Source organism: Acinonyx jubatus, chromosome E3 (assembly GCF_027475565.1).
Source record: "Acinonyx jubatus isolate Ajub_Pintada_27869175 chromosome E3, VMU_Ajub_asm_v1.0, whole genome shotgun sequence".
Lineage (NCBI taxonomy): Eukaryota > Metazoa > Chordata > Mammalia > Carnivora > Felidae > Acinonyx > Acinonyx jubatus.
The window spans coordinates 31,754,166-31,764,832 of record NC_069398.1 but is presented as its reverse complement, the minus strand read 5'-3'; the positions used below and the strand labels follow the sequence as shown (position 1 = coordinate 31,764,832).

Genomic DNA, 10,667 nt, shown 5'->3' with positions numbered 1-10,667 from the left:
TGGAGGAGTGGACCTAAGATCCACTTAGTATATATGACTTCAGATTTCTCTACATTTTTCTCCCCCCACAAGGAAAAGATAATTACTTATCTGTGGGATTGTAAGGCACGAGGCAGCACTGCACAGTAGTCCTGCCCAAAAAGGGGGTCAGCTCACATTTGCAAAGATGACGTCAAGCAGGGACAGCCTGGTCCTAGCTGTGGATAACTTTGACTGAGATCCTTCAAATGCCCAGACTTCAGTGCTTCCACCCATAAAGAGCAATGGATGGGTCATGCAGTGAGTTTCCAGCTATGAGATTTCACAAGCCAATGATTTGACCATTCCAGCTGTGCATAAGTCCCCAAACTCTTGGAAATCTGGGATCTGCAATTTCCTAACACCATGAGATAAAAGAAAGACACCACCTTGCTGTTTAGGAATAGAGTTGGCTATATGACATCGTGTTGGTGGGACTATGACTGCAGATAAAAACATGGTTGTGTGTATTTGCACGAATGTGTTCTAAGAGTGTGTCTGAGAAGCAGTTATGCAGAGGGATGGAGCTAGGTCTACAAAATCTCAGTGCCTGGGCCCAAACCACGATTCTCCAGCCTACCAGACCTTGAGACCTTAGGGTGGCTCTCTCTGCCTCACTTTCCTCACCTGTAAAATGGGGATGATCATTCTTACCAGAGGCTTGTAAGGACCAAAGGAGTTGATTCAGCAGTGGCTGGCAGAGCTCTCACCCAATAAGCCAGTGATCAGGGTACATGCACAGGGTGCTGTTCTAGGCATTGGTAGCTTTTAGGTGTTTCTAAGGAATCCATCTGAATGTATACTGTCATCTTGTGTGAGTGTAGTTACATGCACCGTGGTGGTGGGGGGGCACCCCAGTTTCCTTGAAATAAGGCAGGTTATAGACAAACCAAAGAGTAAGAAAATAGTAACTTTATTATGTTATGTGTGTGTTCCTCCCAAATTCACATGTTGAAAACCCAATCCCGGATGATGGCATTTGGAGGTGGGGACTTTGAGAGGTAATTAGGTTGTGAGGGCGGAGCCCTCATGAATGGGATTGATGCCCTTATAAGAAGAGATCAGAGGGGCGCCTGGGTGGCTCAGTGGGTTGAGCAGCCGACTTCGGCTGAGATCATGATCTCGCGGTCCGTGAGTTCGAGCCCCGCGTCGGGCTCTGTGCTGACAGCTCACAGCCTGGAGCCTGTTTCAGATTCTGTGTCTCCCTCTCTCTGACCCTCCCCCGTTCATGCTCTGTCTCTGTCTGTCTCAAAAATAAATAAACGTTAAAAAAAAATTAAAAGAAGAGATCAGAGAGCTAGTTGTGACAATAGCAGAAGTCAGTTTGCAACCCAAAAGAGGGCTCTCACCAGAATCCAAGCGTGCTGGCACATGTCAGGCTTCCAGCCTCCAGAACTGTGGGAAATAAACGTTTGATGTTTAAGCCATCCAGTCTACAGTAATTTGTTACAACAGCCTGAACTAACGCAGACCCCGTGATACTTCGCACTCTCTCCATCCAGGTTCTGCAGCAACCTGTCAGGCTATGTGTTCCAGATGGCACAGGTTCAAAAAGGCAGAGCCTCCTGACCGGTCTGCCTGGTGTCTGCTGTTCCCCGCTCCCCACACACATCACAGGTCTTATGAGGAACAGAAATGGACACCTGTCATGTGCCGCTATGCAGAATCTAGGGCCAGTCATTTGTCACCGAATCAAAGTCTAAGACATTGTACCAAGCTCTCCCCACCTGTAACTCAACAGCAACCCTACCACGTAGCTATGCAGCCCTCTACATGTGGAAAAACTGAAATTTTTCGAAGTTAAGTCACCTGTAGAGGTCATAAAATCAGTACATGTTGGAGTTGAGATCTGAACCACAACCATTTTCTCAGACTTAGCTCTTAACCATAAGGCCAGATTAACACCACTCACAAAAGTATTTGTTCCCCCGTGCTGCCACCAAACCTTATGGGAGAGCCATCCAAGAGGCCATGAGGAAAGGCAGCCATCCAGAATGGACACACCAACTGAGTCAGGCAAGGAAACAGCCCATCAGTGGTGACGTCTTCTTTCTTCCCTCCTCTTCCACCTAAGCCATGAGAACAGAAACTGTTAGAGACAGTTGCATTTGCATCCCTCGCCCTCTCTCACCTTCAAGGAGGAGAGGAAAATGCGGGCACTCCAGGAGGAAATCCACTGGGATCACTCCCAGGGACCCCTCTCTCCCTCCATCCTGATAAAGCTGCTTCTCCACATTCATGGAATAAGCTGGGTCTCGGCCCAAAGGTTCGGTAATTGTGAGGGGCCCTTCCCAGGGGAGTCCTGAGGACCCTATAAAGGGCAGAAATTCAGAACCAGAAGAAAAGCATCCACCCCACCCCACACACCCCCAGGGGCTGCATCGTGAGCACAAAGAGGAAGGAAACAGGAGGGCAGCCGGGTGAAGGCGGGAAGAATGTCACACTGACTTAGCCCATCCCAAGGGAGCATCATGAGACGCGGAAAGCGAGTTTCAGCCAATCGCGAGAGAGTAGGGAGCGTGGAAAGCCAGCCTTAGCCAATCCTGAGGGAGCAGCCCCCTGCGCCAGCCAATCCCCGAAGCACCAGGGGGCGTAGCCGGTGAAAGCTTCAACCAATTAGAGAACGTCATTCATCCCACCAAAGTCCCTATGCGAAAACCGTATTAGTCCGCGGAAAGTTTTCTTTGGGGTTGCAGAAATTTGGCTTACGGAGCTCGGCTTAGGAAATGTAAGTTCTCAATTATTAATGTGAAACAGTAATATCGTCTCCAGCAGAAGGACGCTTGGTTCTTTCTCACACACACACCTGGGAACTCTCCCAGGATTCTCCAAAAGATCTAAACCATCACAAAATAAGAATTTTAGAGAATTTAGAAAATTATCATGCAAGCATCAGTAGTCAACACCTGAAATTAGAATTGGTTTGGCTATCAAGTGGATTTTTTGACTACTTGCATTTTTTAAGGTAAACATTTTTTTTTTTAGAATTTTTTTAAATATCCAGGAAAACTAACAACATTTACTTTTAATTGCAAGGCATTTGATTCCTGTACTGTTTTCCTACCCCACGTAGGAGGTAAGATTTCCTGCTTATAGGAAATAAATAGCTTTCTTGTAACTCTCTTCTGAGCCATTGTGTTTGTTACAACCGCAAGAAACGATGCTTCGTGAGAACTTACCACTAAAGGGTCAGCAGCTGTTTTAAGGGTTTCCACTCATCTGATTCTCAGAACAAAAGCCAGGAGGTAGCCCTTGTGTTGAGATAACAGAGGCACAGTTTTATTGGGGTAATAAGCGACGTAGAGTGAATTGAACATGTATGAAGTTTACAATTGGATAAGTTTTGGTGTATGAATATACCCATAACTCCATCACCACAATCAAGATAATTAACATATTGTGCCCCCCAAAGTTTTCACATGCTCCTTTATAATCCCTGTCTCCCACTTCTCCCTGCCGCCACCCCCAGCCCCGCAACTTCCAGGCAATCACTGATATGCTTTCTATCACTGTAGACGAGTTTGCATGTTCTAGAATTTTAGACTTTTATATAAAGCGAATTTCGTTCCTTTTTGAATGGCTTGTTTAGGCCAACATAACTATTTTGAGAACCATCACTGTTGTTGAGTGCATCAATACTCTATTCCTTTTTATTGCCAAGGGGTCCATTGCACGAACAAACCATTATTTGTTTACCCATTCACCTATTACTGGACATTTAGGTAGGTTCATTCCTCTTAGGTAAATACCTAGGAGTTGAATAGCTGAGTCTAGGGTAGATATATATGTAACATTTTAAGAAACTTCCAAACTGGTTGACTATTTTCCATTCCCACCATCAGTAAATGGGAGTTTAAGTAGTTTCCTGTGTTTGCCAACACTTGGTATGGTTTAGATATTTACAGTCATTTAAAATAGGTGTGTATTGTGTAGTAGTATCCTATCATGGCTTTAATTTGTATTTTCTTAAGATTGATGGTGCTGAGTTTCTTTTCTTGTGCTCAGTTCCCACCCATATATCTACTTTAGTGATGTCCAAATATTTTGCCCATTCAAACACACACACAAAAAAACAACGGGGTTCTTTGTTTTCTTACTATTGAACTTTCAGAGTTTTTAATGTATTTCTGGATACAACCCCTTTATCAGGTATGTGATTTGTATTATTTTCTTTCAGTCTTTTCATTGTCTTTACAATGTCTTTTGAAATTCTTGATTTTAATAAAGTCTATTTATAGGGGTTTCTTTTCTTTTATGGTTCTTGTTGTATCTCAAAAAATTCTTTGCCTAACGAAACATTTATAAAATTTCCCCTGTGTTTTCTCAAAAGCTTCATGGTTTTACATTTGGGTCTGTTATCTCCTTTGAGCTAATTCTGGTATGTTGAGAGAGGTGTGGATCAAAATACAGTTTTAGTCCAGTAGTCAAATAGGAATTTGGAAGAAGAAAATAGAGAGACTGATAGAAAGGCAATATTAGAAATTGCTGTCTAAGAATTTCCAGACTTAGGAAATATGTTCATACACCAGTTCACAAAATAGGTTCTGAGCAGGATAAACTTAAAAGTTCCCACTTTCCCATTAAGTTGCTATCTTTTTTTTTTTTTTTTTGTAGGAGTTCATCAAGTATTTTAGATGATAGTCCCTCGTCAATTTTAGACATTTCAAATATTTCCCTCCTCTGATATCTATTTATTTATCTCTGGAGTCCTGCATAGTGCAAAATTTATAAATTTTGAAGTGATCAAATTCATCAATTATTTGCCTCATGGCTATGATATTGGAGCTTTGTTGTGTCCTTTCCTACCCTGAGGTCCCAAAGATTTCACCTAAATTTCCTTCTGCTAATATTGTGGTTTTACCTTTGTCTTTAGGTCTTCAATGCATCAGGTATCCACCTCTTTATCTGATGTGAAGTAGGGATCCAGTATTATCACCCAGCTTCTCTAACCTCATCTACCAAACAATTTGTGCTTTCTTGTCATTGGTAGGGTAAGTGAACCTCTCTTTACTCTTCTTCTTCCACAGAAATTTATCAAGGCCCTCAAAAAGCCCAACTGAAATTTTTATTGAAATTGCATTATTTATGGATTAATTTGGAGGAGAAAATCTTTGTAGTATTAAGTCATCCCCTCCCAAAGCATGATACAACCATGTATTTAAATTGCTGGTAGAGAAACACCGTTGTTATTTGTAGGTTGATCTTATATGAACTTTTCTATAAGTTCTAGTCTGTGAGCAATGGATTCTGATGTTTCTAGGTATATGGTCATGTTATCTGAGAATTAGAACATTTTTAATTTATCCCATTGTGATTCTTACACCCCCTCTTTCCTTGCATGGAAACTGCAGTATTGTGTTAAATGGTAGAAGGATAGTGAGCACATATGTTTCTAATTTTAAAAGAAATCTATCTAATGTTTTTTCCATTAAATATAATGTTTGTATAGATTTTTGCTATATAACCCTTACAAGGTTAAGACAGCCCCCTTGTGATTCTAGTTGAACTTTAATGTTCTTTCTGTATCAATTGCAATATATAAATGTGATGAATACTGTACACAGTTTAATTATATATGACCGTAATACATAATATTTACTCATAGGGGTATATTATGTATAGTGATATATACAATTTAAACACAGTTATGTATGCACAGAATTTGATGACTAATAAATACAGCTTTAAAACATTCAAAAATACTGTTTTTGAGACATAAATATGCAGCGTAACTCTAACGCATGGGAGCAGTGAACATCAAATTAATGACAGTCACTTCCACGGGGGGAAGAAAGAGAATGAAAGTACACAGGAATACATAGATGAGCTCTACTGCACCTATAACATTTATTTCTAACAAAATGAAAATTCTTGAAGCGATAAAGAAAAACACCAAGTCTGGATATGGATGAAAGATTCCATATCCAAGGGCATTCTGTTTTACCCTTCGGGTTGCCAAAGATCAAGAGGTTTGATTAACACATACTGTTGACGATTGTGTTGGGAAAAAGGGGCCCGTGTTGTTGACCAGAGGTCCAATGTTATAAGGACTTCTGCAAAACTCAAAATCAATGAACCCTTTGACAGAGAAATTCCATTCTAGGAATTTATCATACTAATCATACTAGCAGGCATGTGCAAAGGGCATATATGCCTTCCTGCATTGGTTGTAGTAGCAAAAAAGAGGGAGCATCTAAAATGTCCATTTGCACAATCTTGCGGTCCGTGAGTTCGAGCCCCGCATCAGGCTCTGGGCTGATGGCTCAGAGCCTGGAGCCTGTTTCCGATTCTGTGTCTCCCTCTCTCTCTGCCCCTCCCCCGTTCATGCTCTGTCTCTCTCTGTCCCAAAAATAAATAAACGTTGAAAAAAAATTTTTTAATGTCCATTCAAGGGGAGCTGAGTGAATAAATGTAACATTCATACAATGCAACTATGTGGCATTAAAATGAAGAGGTAGATCTCCTTGTACTGATTAGAAAGTGACTTCAGGATACAAGGTTAAGAGGGTAAAAGCATCCTGTTTGTTATTCCAGCATTTGTTTAAAAAGAAGGTAGGGATATATATGCATTTGAATATGTATATAGTTTCTCTGGGACACAAGAGATTAGTAACAGCAGATGCCTTTCACGAAGGGAACAGCAAGTGGGTGTGACTCCTAGTAGGTGTGAGAAAAAGAATCAACCTTTCCCCCTCCCCCCCTCTAATCTAAAGCCTTGTGATATGTTTGAATTTGTATAATATGTATTAAGTTTTCAAACAGATAAAAGCATTTGTATCAACAGTATTTCAGTATCCTCCTCACCCTTTTGTTTTGCCTTTTCTCAGCAGCTGTTTCCAAAAAGGCAGTCTGTAGTTGCTTCTTTGGGGCTGAGGAGGTACGAGGCTTTGGAAGATAAGGGGGGCAGAGGGGCTCCCCAACTCAGTAGCGAATCGTCACTAGCTAGGGACCACTCCAGACCTGGTGTCTTTATGTCTAGATGTCGCCTTTCCCCCCCTTCGCTTTCCCCCAGGCACGTTTATTGCACAAATTCTTTTTACAGGCACTGTGCTAGTCAGAGGAAGAGAACAAAATAAGCTGTCCCCACCTTGTTGGATGGTACTGGCCCACGGAGGAGGCCGTCATTAAACCAGGAACACAAGTAATCCTGTAATTTGTGCTAAGAACCTTGAAAGTGAGAACTGGGTGTTGCCTTAAGAGGGTGGAACAGGGAAATCTACATTAGGTAAGGGAGCAGAAGACCTGTCTGACAAGCAGATGGTTATGCTGGAGCTTTGCCATTTTAGGACTCTTTCCAGTACAAGTGCAGAAATCCAATCCAAGAGAGCTTAAGCCAAAAACGGAAAACTGCTGTGTATAAGTAACTGAAGAGCCTTGGATAGGGCTCGGGGGAGAGAGCATCAGGAGTGACTGTGGAGACACAAAACTGTTTGGGAACTAGACAGACGTGCTCGTTGCACAACACTGGAAATGTACTAAGTGCCACTGATCTGTACACTTCAAAATGGTTACTTTTATGTGACATACATTTCACCTCAATTAAAAAAAAAAAAAAGTGCCTGTGATTCTACGGCGAGGATCCCAGATCATTAGGAACGGCCTCTGTGGGTGAAGTAGTTAGTAACATCCAGCGGGAGAAGGACAGATGTGTTCTGACCCCGTTCACCAAGGTTCCTTAATGCTCCGATGGCACTCTAAGTCAGATACGGGAATGATGCACCCGCAGTCTCCTGACATGACCCGCAAAAACCGTCCAGAACCACCTAGTTACCACCTTCTGTGTATGGAAGTCACGGTGTTTGCTGATCTTTGGTGGGTAGCTTCATCTGTCATCTGTCCCTGGCTGACACATTACAACCTTGGGACCAGGCGGTGACAACCCACAAATCTTGGTGTGTGCAAGTAGCTTCCTGTGGGGTTCCCTGTTGATGGCAGGGGTTAAGGATATGGTGAGTGGGCATGGGTACCCCTTCTCATTTCCTTCTAAGTGTGCCTGCTGGGGCTGGAACGCTGACTGCTGCATTTCCCAGGCTTCCTTGCTTCTAGGGTTCTGGAATCAAATTAGGCCCTCCAGTTAGATGCACTTGGGTAAGATTTGGCAGACGGAGGAGAAGAGGGCACATCTTCCTGATGCTTTGCGTATTGTGCCAGCAAAAGCACTGTGTGTCTCTTTTGTTTGTTTGGTTTTGTTTTTTGTTTTTTTGGGGTTTTTTTGTAGGCCGTCCAATGCCCAGCACCAGATCCATAAATGAGCGTAACACTTGGAAATAGAGGCACCTGGGTGGCTCAGTCGGTTAAGCTTCCAACTCTTGATTTCGGCTCGGGTCATGATCTCAGTTTGTGGGATCCAGCCCCATGTTGGGCTCTGTGCTGACAGCTCAGAGTCTGCTTGGCATCCTCTCTCTCCTCTCTCTGCTCCTCCCCAGCTTATGCTCTCTCTGTCTCTCAAAATAAGTAAACATTTTTTAAAAAGTGGAAATAAAGCAAATTCACATTTTTGTCACCTGTCCTTCATGTTGCCATCTCTACCTGGAAAGAACCTAAAGGGGACAGGACACAAGGATCAGCATCTTGGCACAGTGATTCAGGAAGGCATGGCTGCTGCTAGGACTGTTGTCACCTGACTAAGTGGGTGACACCTGGCCCAGACCTTCTAAGAATGGGCTGACCATTTGGAAAGGAAGTCCTTGAATGAACACCACAGCCGGGCCTGTGTGCATTGGCTATTGTAAAGGGCTAGGTTTGGGATGGGAGCTAGGGACAGATGGCAAGATGAGATGGAGATAAAGCCCAGAGTGCCACGAGCCAGGATCCAAGAAAAGAGCTTCCCCAGGATTTGCACGAGAGAGACCAGACAATGGAGAATTAAGAAAAGCCTGGAAAGGCAGGATGCCTGCCAAGACGGGAGCCCATCCCTGTGTTCTCATTTGCATCCACCCTGGTAGTGAGTAGAAAAGAGCCACAGCTCACCTGGTCAAGGGGAGGGATCCTGGCCAAAGACGTCCTGGTGAATCAGTTACTGCAGGGGCACAGCGGATGTTCCCCATCGTTTTTTTGGACTCTCCGGGGAGGAATCCTTTGTGTGGGTCTCAGTAGGAGGCAGTGCCTATGTCCCACTATAGATGCCCAAGGGGCCAGGGATTCTCAACCTCCTGGCAGCCGGAAAACGCCCCTGACCCAAGCTCAGCCAATCACATGCTTCCTCCCACCTGGAACTTTGAATCTTCAGGGAATAATGCGAATACCGAGGGTCTATTGAGAAATTACTCCGGCAGCTGCAGCTGATGGTCATCCCAACTGGAAAGTTCCTGGGGCAGAACCTTGGCTATGTCTCCACTGCTGAGCCCACCTTGATCTCGCTCTTGGAGACCCCAGGTACTTGCTGCTTTTCTGCTCAGCCATTCTCAGCATGTGGCTGCCACCCTCAAAGTGACTTCATTGTCTCAAGATGACAGCTGAGCTCTACCCATCACATCCGGCATTTCAGGTACAAGAAAAGGAGAATCAAAGGGCAAAAAGGCACGCCTTCCAGCTGAGTCAGGCCCTTTTAAAGAACTTTCCTGGAAGCCCCATGTAATTATCTTTTCCTTACCTTTTAACTGGCCACTTCTGTATACAGAGGAGGCTGGGAAGTGTCATTGGGGCACGTTGGCTCGCCCAGCAGTGTAGAGGTTCTTTTAGAGCAAAGGAAGGAAAGAATGGATACAGAGTGGACAACGAGGGAGGATGAAGGGAATAAAGTTAAGGGGAAGTAATAAAAGTGATATCGATCTGGGTGAGACAGCACAGCACATTTGCATTCACCACACTCCTTGTTTTGGTCACATAACGACGAAAGATAAAATTTGTCAACAGGTAATGAAAAAGACAGAGCCAGGCTCAGAAAGCGGGGCAGACATCTCTTTGAACCAAAAAATGAGCAGAAACAGTGTGCGTGGTGAGAGAAAAGGCCTCATGGACTCATGGGTTTGGGAGTGAGCAGGAGGCATTGGAGGCTCAGCTCTGGGGGAAAGCCCTTATGAGAAAGGGATCCCAAGCAGGTTCACTGGGTGAAACAGAGCTGGGAACCAGGGCTGCCCACCTGCTGCTGGGGACTGTGGGTTACAGGGAGCTGAGGGCCTAGGGAGGTGGGCGAAGAGGACTGAGCGTCAGCTTCCTGACCGGGAGTCCAGCCCAGCTGTGTGTGCCTCCTTTCCTGGGTCTGCGGCATGCCTGGTATCATCATGGAGCAGTAGCTCAGGGCACTGTTAGCACATTTCTTGGTTACCATGGAGATAACCAACAAATGGTAGACTCCTGGACAAGGAGAGAGAGAGAGAGAGACTGGAAGTCAAACACTGGTCAAAGAAACCCAACAAATAAAAACCCTCCTCCTCAAGATGAGACTGCAAAGTAAGTTACCAAAATATGAAGAAATCTAATGCCAAGAAAAAGTAGACAAATTTACCAATCAAAGCATGACACAAATTAAGCTTATGGAACAATATGACAAGAACCTAAATATGTATGTCCGGGGTAGTCGGGTATACATAAAGACATAACTTCAAAACTGAAAAACAAATTACAAAGCAAAAATTGCACGGAGCCTCACAGTGGCCTCTGCGGCTGCCAGTTATGGGAAGATGTAGCATCAGCATTCAGCGTGTGTC

The 10,667-nt window shown here is 44.0% G+C and overlaps 2 long non-coding RNA genes across 3 annotated transcripts; one reads left to right on the top strand and one right to left on the bottom strand.

Moving 5' to 3' along the window:
* Positions 1–821: 821 nt before the first annotated feature.
* LOC113594547 (uncharacterized) lies at positions 822–3,477 on the bottom strand. 2 transcript variants are annotated; one of them, XR_003414939.2, is made up of 4 exons: positions 2,386–3,477; positions 1,964–2,087; positions 1,368–1,413; positions 822–1,261 (listed from the first exon to the last, which is right to left on the bottom strand). It is a non-coding gene; the product is annotated as an uncharacterized LOC113594547 (long non-coding RNA). The 2 variants fall into 2 exon arrangements; XR_003414938.2 differs by having other exon boundaries at positions 822–1,413.
* On the top strand, positions 2,602–8,481 carry LOC128313713 (uncharacterized). Its single transcript, XR_008294768.1, has 3 exons — positions 2,602–2,746; positions 4,892–5,009; positions 7,061–8,481. It is a non-coding gene; the product is annotated as an uncharacterized LOC128313713 (long non-coding RNA).
* Positions 8,482–10,667: the final 2,186 nt, after the last annotated feature.